We start from the raw sequence: 14,453 nt of genomic DNA, 5'->3' as shown, positions 1-14,453 counted from the left end.
TTCGGAATATTTGTCTCCTATGGGACCTGGAAGGCAGAAGCTTGGAGGAGTTCATTCAGACATTCCCTTCTCTATGGTTGTGGCCTTGACTTTTGCCAGGCTGGAATGCTGTAGCAGCAAAGTCATTTCTTGTTTTAATTACAGATCAAATTGATACACCATGTTTACAGATTCATCGCTTCAAGCTTTTTGTCCATATAGTGCAAGAAGTGCTTTTCTGGTGAAACACAGTATGAATCTCTGGTAGAAAATAAGATAACTGCTCAGATTTTAAAGTTTGATAAAGGTTAAGCTATTGTGCTGTGCTCTTGAAACAGTTGGATTGTTAAACAATACTGGGAGTGGACTTCACTTCGCTGAGATAGGCTGCATCTATGAGTGTTCCACCCTATTTACCTGTTCAGTTGATGAAAAATAATAATAATAATAAAAAGCATGCTCCAAAACAAAAGACTTAATGTTCCCCAGCCTGAAAACTGAGAAAATAACCATAATTATTATTAATTGTCTCTGCTTGACATCACCCACAATAACATTGTCTAACCACACCCTGCCTCATACTATAGTCAGGGCATTCATTTGGGAGTTTTTCAGACCTCAGCCTGCTTGGAAAGAAAATGTTGTTGGCTCCTGAGATGAACTTCTTCTTTTCTTGGCTGGATTTTCACAGCCCTCCAAATGATCCATGTAAAACTCCATGAGAATCTGTGCTGCTATTATTCCAGTGGCTTTGGACTTTGAAGCTATAAAAGAGAGACACAGGGGCAGGGGAGACCGTTCCATGCAGAAGCTGACAGAGACAAATTGGTCAGTCTTCTCATTTTGCCTTGCATTAAAAAGACTGCAGAGCCCCTGTTTAATGGCCAGAGTACTGGTGAGCTTAATGGATCCTTTCCAGTTAATCCAATTTATTCCATTTTTATTAGATGAGGTGTAAGCAAAAATGGCATCTTAGTAGAGGTTTCAGTACATGCTTATAAGGTGAGTCTCTTTATTTATAGGAGCAGGGGAGCTATGAAGGTCTTCTATGAGGTTAATGAGTGGGTGAATAATTTCATTCTTATCAGTGAAGTGGCTTTACTTCATCTGTAAGTGAGGGCGTTTCTCCACTCTTATTTCAACTTCCATACATGATTACTTCTTATTTTGTGTCTTTTGTCTGCCAGTGAAATGATGCATTTGACTTTTAATCTCATAGTTTTATTGTTCAGGCAATTTTCCTAGATCCTGCAGATTTGCAAGGTATGCATGTTTGTAGTTGTTTTCATGTTATGACCAAACACTCTAAGTTAGTTTTTCCTTGGGAAGGAGCGAGATAGTTTGACAGTACAGCATAGTGTTTAGGCATTAGGGGTATAAACAATAAAGGTGATAAGGGGCAGGCCTGCCTCTTACCCCGGGACAATAGAAATAGCTCCGAAAACATACTGTTATCCCACACCTGTGCTTCAGGGTTAGAATAAAGGATCTGAATAACATCATATATAAAACCCTGAAACTTATATTGTTGAAGCATCACTCGTAATGGCACTGGGGGAATATCTCCTGGTTCAAGCAAGGAGATAGCCAGGATAGGACTGTGGTGTGACTTGCTGCTGTTAAGGGTCCAATGAAGTTAGCTGAGTGTTAAAACTGTGTGCTGAAATCGAGCTTACAGTTTCTTATCGCATGAGCTAATTTTTTTTAACTCCTGATGCAATAAACTTAATGGTATGCTGTTGCATTGGGAATTTAAAAAATGCCCAAAAACCAGAACAATTTTGCAAAAAAAAAAAAAAAAAAAAAGGCATAGCATACAGAAAAATGACTTCTGTGCATAAAATATGATTTATGCACACAGTGTTCTGCACATAAATCCCATATAATTTGAGTTAGGTCCCAAGTATTTTGAGTTCAGAGCACAAACATTTTGCTCCTAACTCATGTTGTGCCAGGACCTGCCCTCTGGATTTATGTGCTGAAGATATGCTTTGTGTATGCACAGCATGTTTTCTGAGAGGAAAATTATCTACACAAAAAAAATGTTTTCAGTTCAGAAAGCAATTTTTGTGCACAAATCAGGCTTTTTTTGCGCATACATTCCTGACTACAGGTCCCAGCTTCCGTCTATAGACTGACATTAGCCCTAGAAACTAAGAAAACACAAGGTAAGCAGCGCATTGGGGGTGATAGCTAAATCATTAATTTAGCATATGATTTACATGCAAGGGTGCTAAGGCATGCACACAGTTAAGCCCAAAATTTTTGTACAAAAAACTCCTTGCTGCATCATTAATAAAATTTGTGCATACAAAATGTGCTTACAACTGCAGGCTAAAGTGTGCATTCTGCGCAGTGCACCGTATTACATCAGCCTCTTAAGATTGCTGATAGTCATTGGAATTGGAAGATGGAAGTCCTTTCTCCTTAGGACACAATGTTGAGCTTTTATTTGTGGTACCTCCTCACACTAATTCTTGGGGATAGGTTTGTATACCATAAATATATTATATTGCTCTGTTTGCTGTGTTGGATTGATGATGATAATTCTTCCATAATCATTTTCCCAATTAAACAGTCTACTTTTTTTTTTTTTTTTTTTTTTTTTTAATGACAGCTTTTTTTATATATAAAATTTAAATTAAAACAAATAATTTCAATTGGAAAACACAAAAATACATTTAAAAAAAAATTACAGGGCCAAGCCTTAAAAAGGCAAGCCCAGTATTTTCTGTAGCATGTTAGAGGAGTATAATATAACACACGCACCCAGATCACAAGGTGGTATACTACTAAATGCACACAGTTACAACTTGGGTTTTATCCTTTGCAAGCACAAACATTTTAATTTCTGACATGTCCTCCTCTTCAGAATCCCTCCTAGTCATCCTCCTTGTGCTGTAGGACGAGACACTGTGGTCAGACACACTGGGCGTGAATAAAGATTGTGCCACAACCTGTGAGCTCGCTCGCTCTCTTTAGATATATCTATTTTATTACCCTTTTTTTCTTTTCTTCATTCATCTTTCTGGTTAATTCAGAACCTGTTCTATAATCTATGCAAGCAAACTTGCTCTTGTAAGGAATGCAGTACCAATGCCTACTGTCCACGGGGTGTACAGTGCAGGTGTTTCCATCCACTTCCTGCCCAGGAGCACTGTGTTCCCACACTCAACTGGCCCTGGGAGCATGAGAATTATGGTCTTTTATTAAAACATGGCTCTTCCTTCCTGCACCACGTTATCAAGATGCAAGGATGCATGCTTTGCAGGACCATATTGCTGCATAAAGCAGTTAGAAAATGTTGTCCACCCTTCAGAGTGGCGAAAATAGCATGAATGATTTGAATTTCATCAGCTTACTTGAGCTGTAACGGCTAAATAGAAACATTTTGTTTTAAGCTACTAAGCTGAGGTAAAATCATTAGTATTTTAAAAGCAAAAGCAGGATGCCATTTTTTTTCTTTATAAAGGCAGATGGCGCCAGGTAGCATAGCCAGAACTGATATTTTGGCAGGGTCTGAGGTTAACATGGATGGGCATTAGGCATACATGTGTGATTGTGCTAGTTATGCATTTATCCACAGACCTTCCTCCCTCCCCATCTGAAGGGTCATAGAAAGAGAGATAGAGACCGCTGGGAACAGGGTGGAATATGGGGAATGAGTACCTCAGTTGTGACTCTAGCTACTTAAGAGTCTATGCTTGTACTAATAGGGTCCCTGTCAAAATTTTGATAACAGAACTAATCGAAATTCTCTCCCCTGAATATAATCATCTAAAAATACATTATTGGACATCATGCTTATATTTTTCCATCGACAAGCAGGGCTGAATTAGCTATGACACATGGGTGACGACATCTGATGGTGCCGAATGGACCCTTCTTTCTTAACTCATAGAACTTTGGCAGTACAGAACATGTGCAGAAGTTGCCTTATAAGCACTAAGCCCACCATTGATGGCTTTCAGGATTGTGTATATGCTAAGATGTCCTTCACTGATGGCCGCAATAGTTGTTACTGGTGCCTAGGACCTGACAATTATCGATTGAACCGTACCACTGTGGCTTGATGTCTCCGTGCACTCAGAAATCTAGAGCCTGGAAGATGGAAGAACTGCGTAAGTCTCTGAAGAGCCACAGCCATTCCTCTTCCTGGAGCGGAGCCTTTTCTGGTTCCCCAGGTGCTGAGTTAAGTATGAGCTCCTCGAGTAGATCTCCTCGCTCTTTGGAGAAGACTTGAGGCTCCTCCACTTTGAGTAAGCAGCAAAAGCGCTGCTGTCAGGTGTCAGCAAGTTTTTTATGTTCACCAATCAGGGCTGAGTAAAAAAGAAAATGCACCATTCCTCAGAGCCAGTAACATAATCTACATTGAAGAAGCTCTGAGCCTTGGCACCATCGCATCCAACCCCAGTGCTGTCAACACATTGTGGCCCAGAGCACGTTGAACCCTGGAACAGTTGATACAGTGAGCCTAGACACTGATGCTTCAGGCCTCAGATGTGGATTTGTGCAGTCAAACACTAGGCCTTGGTGCTGTTAGCACAGCTATTCCTCAAATTGGTCTACGGGAGGATTAGGAGGTGTGGAGGGAGATATGCTCCACTTATCTCCTCCTGTTTCAAGGGCAATTTCCCCATTGAGATTACTTGAGCAATGCCTTTATCTAGAGATACTGGATCCCATCTGTTCAAAGGTGCCATTAATTTGTAACCAGCCCCAAGGACAAATATTTCAAAGCCCAAAGGGTATTCAAGAACACTTCATCTTAGTTTCTGAAGAGGATGTTTCACCCCAGCACCTAGCCAGAGACCCTTCAGCCCCTGGACCAAACAGCAGAGTTGGTGAAGACTTGCTTGACTCCATGGTGGCTAAAGACAAGGAGGGCAAAGAGAATACTTGAGGGAGAAAATCCAATATCCTGGAGAACCTCTCTTCTCCAGAGTATTGGATTTTCTTCCTCAAGTAGTTCCTTTTGTCCCTTACTTAAGGCATACCTCATCAGAATACCCCTTTGAGGAGGTTAGAGCCTTACTAATTTCTCATAGCGGAGACCAGCCAGTCTGAAGGCTTTCATTAGGAGTACGCCCCTCTGAGGTGACAAAGGACCTCTCCTCAGTCACCTGCATCATCATCATCATCATCATTGGGGTCCTGGATAAGTGTCCCTTCTCTCCTTGGGTCACAGGAAGGATTGATAATTCCCTCTGAGCCCCTACCTGAGCTTCCAGAACACTTGTCTCCATCTGAGGATGTCTCCTATTTCAGATTTCCGGTAAGTCTGATAAGGAGATGGGAGTCAATGTCTGAAATGTAAGAACCCTTGCATGGAAGTCTTTGGCAGTCTCCAGATTCTAAACGGTCTGGGAGAGCCAGCAACAATTCCGATTTATTTGATCCTGCAAGAATTAGACAAGAATGCAGGAGCCAGGAAATTAGATCCAAAATATAGAGCCCAGAAAACCCATGGGTTTTGGAGTGGTACAGCTGCCTCACCAATCAGTTGTAGTGGAGTCTGCACTAGAACGAGCAAAGAAAACAGAGATATTCTCCAACACTCACTAGTAAAAACATTGCTAGCAATAATTTTGTAATGGGTTTGACAGTTACTTGGTTTTGATTTGTAAATCTTGCTACGCTTAACATAAGGCTTGGCTGTAAACTGCACGGAGCTGCAGTTGCTGCCCTCAGCGGAGACATGGGGTAGCCTGCATGGAGCAGCAATTGCTACCATAAGAAACTTGCTGGGCAGACTGGTTGGACCATTTGGTCTTTTTCTGCTGTCCTTACTATGTTAAGGAAAGATCCCAGACTGCTGTATAACTTTCGAAGAGGTATGAGTTCCATGCTTAATGCTCACATTTTCTAATACCAGTTTCAAATAGTGCAGGTCTTATATGGTTGCAGTCAAAAACAGAAATCCTTGTCCCAATGGAGGGCAATTCTGCATATCCGCAACTGCTCCTAGATGCAGAAGGATTTCTATGCATCTTATTTGGTCAGTATACGAGGCGTTTGATGCAACAACCTGCTTGTCGTCCACCTCTGTTGGAACACACTGCAAACCACTGGCTAAGGGCCAGTTGTTTGCACAATGATATCCATAAGCTTGCAAATGTTCGCTATCTAGGAGATCATTTCTTTGGAGATAAATTAGGAGAAACAGTTGCTTAGATGGAGCAATATGAGACAGTCCAGTCACTCTCAGTAGAATGGCAATTCCAAATCAACCTGTTGGAGTTTCGAACAGTCAGAGAAGCCTTGTGGGATTTATCTCATCTCATTAAATGAAAGAGAATTCTCATCCAAATAGACAACCAAGTAGAAATGTTTTATGTCAACAAGCAAGGAAGCACAGGATCAAGGACGGTCTGCCAGGAGGCATTAAAGATATGGGAATAGGCATGCAACAATCAAGCAGTTCTGCAGGTGACCTACTTTCTGGGAATTTCTAACACTTTGGCAGATTGCCTCAACAGGATGTTTCATCCTCAATAATGGTCCTTACATCGGTCAATAGCCAACAGGCTATTGGGGATATCCTGTAATCGATCTCTTCATATTGGAGGAAAATGGAAAGATTTTGTTCCATTCTTCCAAGCAAACTCAGGTCTGTATAGGATGCTTTTCTGCTTAACTGGAATACAGACCTGATGTATGCTTTTCCACGGACTCTGCTAATAACTAAGAAAGTGTTCAAGGATTGGGCCCACGATTTTTACTGCACTAGCATGTCCCAGATAGGTTTGATTCTCATACCTAGTACAACTGTCAATCAGGCCATGATCCCTCTAGGGGCCAATCGGTTATTATTGACACAAGAAGAGGGTCATCTGTATCATTTGAACCTTCAGTCTCAACTTGACAGCTTAACTCATGGGTCTGAGATGGAGTAAATGTGCATTTTTGATGGCCAGTGTTGTCTATTATTCTGCCCTTTGTGATAGAAACAGCTAGACATCACCACATAGGCACAGCAATAGAATATCATGGTCACTAGAAACGTGAGTTAACTCCATAGTCTGAGGTGGAGTAAAGGTTAACAAAACACAAGAGTAAGGAGGTAAGTGCTTGAAGTTGGAAGGCATGTGACCAAAATGACCTTGAATGCCAGATTGGCACTGGCTATCCCAACTTGGGTACAATCAAGTATGCAAAGCTATTTGGGCAAGGCATGCCAAGTGAAATCAAAGGATAGGTTTTCTGGAATCAACCATAAAGGATGCACAACACCAGAGTGCATTCTGTTTGATTGTAGGTGCCCACCCTAGAGAGCCTACCCTTTGATTTCACTTGGCATACCTTGCTCAAATGGCCTTGCATGCAATATTATGCCTGGATTGGGATGACCAGTGCCAGTCTTGCATGCAAAATCATTTGGGTCACACTCCTTCCAACTTCAAGCACTTAAGATTAGAACATAAGATTTTCCCATACTGGGTCAGACAGAGAGGGTTCATGAAGCTCAGTATCCTGTTTCCAACAGTGGTCAATCCAAGTCACAAGTATCCGGCAAGATCTCAACAGTAAATAAATCCCATATTGCTATCATGAAGTGATAAGTAATGGTTATTTCTTAATTCTATTTTGTTAATAACAGTTCAATTTTTCTTCCCGGAACTTGTCCAAACCATTTTTAAACCCATCTATTCTAACAACTTTATACGCATCCTCTGTTAATGAATTCCAGAGCTTAATTGTGTGTTGTGTGTGAGAATTTTCTCTCATTTTTTTTTAATGTGCTACCTACTAACTTCATAGTTTTTATATTATTTGAAAGACTAAATAACTGATGCACAATTCCCATTCTGTTCCACTCATGATTTTATAGAGGTCTTATCATATCCTGCTTCAGCCATCTCTTCTCCACACTGAACATCTCTAATCTCTCTAGCCTTTCCTCATAGGAAAGCTGTTCCATCCCCTTAATCATTTTGGATGCCCTCTCTGTACCTTTTCCAATGCAATTATACCTTTTTTTTTAAGATGCGGCGACCAGAAATGATCACGGTACTCTAGGTGCAATCTCACCGTGTTAAAATGCAGGTGTTACTAAAGCAACACATACTCCCAGGCCCATTGAAGTAATAGAAAACCCTGCTAAAAAAAGTAAATCGGGACCTGAGAGCAAACCTACCATACCGTAACAGTACTATCTTATATAAATCACACAGCAAGGATTATACCTAGGAAAAGGCAGCATTGTAAATATTACAACACCTAGAACATCAATACACCTTCTACTGGGGAAAAAGAGCAAGCTGGATTACTATTGATCTATATACAGAAACTACACAGACTTTGGTTGTACATGCAGAACACACTGACCTTTATCTAATATAGAATAAGAAATCACAAACAAGAAATACATATGTAGGCAAAAATTAATCTGGAAACTCAGATGAGGTGCGCATTTCTAAAACTGATATATTCCAGTCATGAAATTGAAAATGTTTTTTCTACTTTTATTTGGGAATTTTATTTTTCTGATTGTTGGTTGTTTACCACTTGTATCTATCTTCTCTTAACTCCATTTCCACAGTCTCTTTTCCTTTTCCCATTTCTTTTCTCTGCTTCTGTCCTCATTTCCTCCTGAATATCTTAATTTGATCATTTTTTCCCATGTCTCTCTTCCTCTATCCACTCATAATTCTATCCTTAATCTTTTTGCCACCTCGCATCTACCTAACAGATTTTCATCTGCATCCCATCTGGCTTCACTTCTTCCCCAGCCTCTTAGTCCCCCTCATCTTGCACCCATTCCCTAATCCAGTTCCATGCTTTGTACTCTCCCCTTTTCCCATCCATCATCTACTTTCCTCTCATTCCATTACTCCTCTTTTACTTTCTTTTAGTCTCCATTTCCACCATCTCATCTGCTTCACAGAGCTATCCTTTCTGCTGCCATTCACCCCTCTCCAGCACCTTTCCCATCCTTTTTCCCCCACTACCTTTCCCCAAGGTCATTCACATCGCCTCTCAATTCCTCCGTACCCTTAAATCCCTTTCTCTTACTTCCATCACACACATATAGCCCCCAACTCAACCCCCCCCCCCCACTTATATTTGCACAGCCCATCCACTTCACTTCTACCCCATCCCATCCCCTCTGAGTATCTGCTCTCCTTTATCCCGGAATCCTTATTTGATACGCAAATCCCCATTCCCCCTCCCAATTCTCGAGTCCCTACTGTCCCTCTGCCATCAGACCTTGCTCAATCTAGGTCCCCTAATCCCTGAGACCCGATTCTCCACTTGCTGGAGCTTGTGCCTTTCTTTCCTCTGTATTCCAGCACTGGCAGGCTGTTTATCAAAAGATGCAGCTTCCTCGAGCTGCCAAGACTGCTCAGTCTTCCTCGCAAGCAGTTCAGTGATGTGCTATGTGAACCACTCAAGGCTTATGTACCTACAGAACCCCACAGGGTTCACATAACACATCACTGAACCTCATGGGAGGGAAAGGAGTAGTGCTGGTTTATATTGCCGCATCTTCTTAGCTGATTTCCCACCTCTTGTTCTTCAAGCATGATGGCTAGAATGCTAATGCTTCCTCACTTCCTCTTCCTACAGTTTGCGATGGCTAGAATGCTAATGCTTCCTCACTTCCTCTTCCTACAGTTTGCGATGGCTAGAATGCTAATGCTTCCTCACTTCCTCTTCCTACAGTTTGCCCCGCACAGCTCATGAGACATCTGAATTGGGTGGGGCCACGGCTCGTCCGTGGCTGTGCCTTTGGATGGCTCAAACAAATCTGTGTAGCCATTCCAATATGCTACTGAATCCTGTCTATGGATCAGATTCACTTTTTTCTGGGGGAGAATGTTTTAAAAGGAGTTTGTATCAGTATATGGCAAAAAGATAGTATAACCGAGAAGAAAGGGCCTTTATGCTCCATTGTTAGTTATTCTCACGGTTTCAATTGTAGGTAAATCGTAGCTACCCCCTTCCCCAGTTCCTTCCCTCTCCTCTCCTGCCCAAAAAAATATCAGAGGGTTTTTCCTTTTAAAAGTATTCATGCATAGGCAGCCATGCTTTTTCGATGAAAGAAAACTGTTTAGCCAGGGGTCACAATATGAAGCTCTAAGGAGGTGTAGATTCAGGAATTGTCAAGAGATATTTTTTCATAGAGAGATGGTGGATGCCTGGATTCCCAGAGAGGAGGTAATGATGCAAAGGACAGTGACCAACTTAAAAAAAAAAAAAAAAAAGCATGATATAAACAAAGATTCCCTAATGGCAAGAGAATGGTAATGAAGGCACTGGGGTAACATTCACTGAGCAACAGTTAGATCCCAAGGCAGCCCTGATACGGCTGCATTGTGCTTATTGGATGGCTTGAGCAAACCTGCACAGAACAGCAGTTGCGGCCCTAAAGGGGACACAACGAGACTGGGGGTTGGGTACCATGTGGGAATTTGATCTACTTTGACTAAATGCGCATTAAGTCATTGCTAGGCAGGCTAGATGGACCTTTTTGGTTATCTGTTGTCATTTACTATGTTACAGCAGAAAATACAAGCAGTGTTTGTTCTTGAGCAGCAGTTGCATTCTTGGCATGAGTAGCAATGGTACATGAAGTTTTTCTGCATCTGTATGGCAGATGACCTTTTTGAAGTGCAATGAAGAGAAACACACAAGTGACACTTAGGCCCAGGCAGCAAAGAATGACTTGTAATCTCTACCGGTGAACTGGTGCCAGACTCTAAAGCAGTGGTTCTCAACCCAGTCCTCAAAGCACTTAGCCAGTCAGGTTTTCAGGATATCCACAATGAATATTCATGAGATATTTGCATTTATTACCTCCATTGTTTACAAATCTATTTCGTGCATATTTATTGTGGATATCCTGAAAACTTGATTGGCTAGATGTGCCCAGAGGACAAGGTTGAGAACCCCTGCTCTAAAGGTCTGATTTTCAGAAGCATTTATATGCATAAAACTGGGTTTTAGATATGTAAATGCACTTTACTCGTGTAAGTGGGCTTTTGAAAATTGCTACAATATATGCCATTGAATTGTTAATAGGTTTTACCTGCGTTAAAATGGCTTTTGCACATTGCTATGATCATGTGGTACATTTACATACGTAACATTTTTTAAAATTTTCCTGTCAGTGATTTACAAGAAAGACTGGCATAGTAAACAGATGAGAAAATCTATGGCTGCGTTTATTTCCATCTGCTAGGAATTAGCAGGTTACGTACATAGAGAAAGTCCATGTAACTGTGTTTCCCTCACAAGTCTGTCATACCTGTTGTGGCCTGCTCTTGGATACTAATAAGCTTTTAAGGGATTATTTCAGATGGCCCATATAGCTGTAGATACTGTGGGTGCTTTGCAGCTTTTTACCTTTTTTTTTTTTTTTGTAGCTATGGACTGTGCACTTGCTTTTTCTGCAGGCAAAAAAAAGTTTGCTGTAAAAAGCAGATAGTATTTATTTCTCAATTTTAGATAGTCCCATCCCACATAAGGCTATAGTGTGGTTCACAATACATAATCAACAATAACATTACATGATAAACATAGCCGAAAACATTTAGAATACCTAAAATAACTTGAACAATAATCAAAAGTAATTAAGTAAAAACCAGTTGAAAGAGCCATGCTTTTAAGAAAGGTAATCGTATCTTGAATTTCCTTTCAAATGCTTAGCACTCCAAACACATGGACCAAAACATGAAAAAAGGTTCTCAGTCTAGTTTCAGTTGGCCTAATCCCATCTGGGATCTTAAAGGTAAGGTAAAGTTGATAGGGAAACACACAGCCCTCCTTCTTCTCTCCTCGCCCCTGGGAACACCTCTCTTCCTTCAATCCAGCTAAAAGCATGAGTGCTGTGGAAACTCTCACAGATGTTCAGCCGGATTAAAGGAAAGCAATTTTGAGATTTGGCCAGTTCACATGAGACGTTTGCAGGTTTACTCCAGGAAATGGCTTTGAAAATTGCTCTTTTTAAAGCACATCACATACAACAGTACTACATGTTTTTTTTTTTATTTTGTGGCAGTGCCAAAAAAGTGGAATATAAATCAAATAAAGGTAGCAAACTCTTTAGCTTCTGTGCTTGAAATACTTCTGTGTATATGGACATAAACTGTGACATTTGGAACTGACGGTGCTTAACTGTGGGGTTTTTTTCTTCTACAGGTAGGTCTGAAAGGGGAGCGGAAAAGCAGCTTTTGCCAAACCCTACGCTTTCTTCCTGGAAGAAAAAGAGTTTGTCTCTGGAGGGTAAGTGTATTCCTAATTGGGAACATTTTATCATTCTGCTGATATGGCATGAGTAGGGCACCTGTACCTTGTTTGCATTCATTTTTGGCATTAAATGCTTTTCTTCTTTCGATGCCTTATGTAGTTCAGACAGAAACAGCCATGGGATTAAACAAACTCATCTGAACTGAGCCATTCACTTTCAGATTGATGGGGTAGGAAGTGGAGAATGTTCATAGACAACAACTTATAATGTTATCTTGGAACTTGCAATTTTTTTTTAAGCAAACATTAGTTCATTGATTAAAAGTGATAAAAGGAGTAGTAATGTTCTTTCCTCTTCTCACTGCTATATATGGTAGCAGCGTCAAAGGGCAGAGTAAGGATTACGGTACTCATTGGCCTGAATGAGCTAATTGGTGAGAACTTTGGCATCCTATCCTGTGTGTGGAAGACCATGCATGTGCTATACACTTCAGTTTTTGTAGTTTATATAATAATGTGAAATGAGGCTGCACTGCTTCCTGATCCTCCAGGCTAACGGTGATTTTTCACAGATCCACCCTAGAGCGTGCAGACAGACGTGCCAAGCAAAAAAAAATCCACACATAATTAGGACTGGACCACAAGCCGCATGACCAAGGGCACAAATCTCCTAATGCGTCTCGCATTAGGATTAATTCATGTTGCATTGCTTGACTTTTTTATGTTGCAACAATTTTTATTAAGTTTCACATGTTATACATACACAACCGTCTGGTCACGGGTTTGTTCTGCACCCGCTTCCCATTGCTTGACTTTTATACACTAAACACGTCTGTGTTTTTCGAAACTCATCAGGATGGATCTGGATGTTACCATGGGCCATAAGTTAAACATGAGGACTCAATACAAGGCCAGTATTACAAGGTCACATCTGGAAATATGGTTAGAAATGATGGGTCAGAACAGCAGCGTTGGCTGTGTTGTTTTAAGTATTGACTTGCCCATTAACTCTGCTGCTTCCTGTCTTGGTTTTGTTACACAAATGAAGGAAGATCTTATGAACATTATACGAAGTTTTGCCCAGCTAGAATTTGACAGCCACACCTCCTAGTTTCAAAAACTATTCTTCCAAGATTCCACTATAAATATGTTCATGTGAAATTTGTGCTTTGTTTATTCATATGAAATCTACAAGGGATTTATAAGCTTAAGGCAGTTGGTCCACTCCTGTCCACTGTGATGAATTGAAGAATATTTAAAAATCAGTACCACCTATTCACTTCAATGTAAACATCAGTTTCACCTCAGAAGTTAAATAAGCAGACATTTAAGTGGAATATTGATTTTTTTTTTGTTTGAATTGTAAACTCAAATCTTTAAATAAAAATCTCATAATTATTAAAATTAGATGGTTGGAAGATTTAAGCACATTCAGAGATTGATTCTTTCTTTATACTGAGCAATTAAATTCCAATGACCTGAGCTGAATTAATTTATGTATTGTGCATAGTGCTTTGTATTGCACTCTATGTTCTATAGGTAGCCAGTGTAATTCTGCTAGTGTTTCAGTAATGTGATCTCTTTTCCTTTTACCTGTAAGTATTCTTGCAGCAGAGTTTTGTAATATTTGAAGTGGTCTTATAGTTGTATACGGTAATCCCAATAACAGAGCGTTACAGTAATCAGTGCTTGCAAATATTAGTGCTTGTAAAACTGTTCGAAAGTTCGCTAGCATTAATAAAGGTTTTAATTTCCTTAGAACCGTTATTTTAGCATATCCTTCTTTTATTTTCATTGATATGTGTTTAAGGTTTAGTTCTGGGTCTATTATTACTCCAAGATTACGCACCTTCTCGGCTAATTCCACTGTTTGATTATTTTTAAGCATTATTGGTGTTTGAATTAGATTTATATTTTTTGTTCCAAATGTAAGAATTCAGTTTTTTCAATATTTATCACCAGAATTAGATTTATATTTTTTGTTCCAAATGTAAGAATTCAGTTTTTTCAATATTTATCACCAGCTCCATTTGATTCAACAGCTGTTTGATTATGTCCAGATAAATGTTGGCTAAGTTTAATGTTTTTTCAATTGTGTCGTCAATGGGTAAAATTAGCTGTATGTCATCAGCATATATGTAGTGTATGATTCCAAGACCTGCAAGTAGATGGCGTGACACTTTTTAATATTTACCTGCTACCGTTATGCCAACTCCTGTGGTACTCCTGTTTGTAGACTTACTTTCTCAGACATTGTGTTTTTGATCTGCACTTGAAAAAAA

At 40.1% G+C, this 14,453-nt stretch overlaps 1 protein-coding gene across 5 annotated transcripts in view; it reads left to right on the top strand.

The window, feature by feature from the left end:
* The window catches only part of PLS3 (plastin 3), a 228,319-nt gene that overhangs the window by 88,859 nt on the left and 125,007 nt on the right, over positions 1 to 14,453 (top strand). For all 5 annotated transcript variants that reach the window (XM_029606503.1, XM_029606506.1, XM_029606505.1 and 2 more), the window contains one exon: positions 12,124 to 12,207. The gene's annotated coding sequence lies outside the window, so the exon portion shown is untranslated. The remainder of the gene's footprint in view (positions 1 to 12,123; positions 12,208 to 14,453) is intronic.

Source organism: Rhinatrema bivittatum, chromosome 6 (assembly GCF_901001135.1).
Source record: "Rhinatrema bivittatum chromosome 6, aRhiBiv1.1, whole genome shotgun sequence".
Classification (NCBI taxonomy): domain Eukaryota; kingdom Metazoa; phylum Chordata; class Amphibia; order Gymnophiona; family Rhinatrematidae; genus Rhinatrema; species Rhinatrema bivittatum.
The sequence above is the reverse complement of the archived record's forward strand: the minus strand, read 5'-3'. Positions and strand labels throughout refer to the sequence as shown.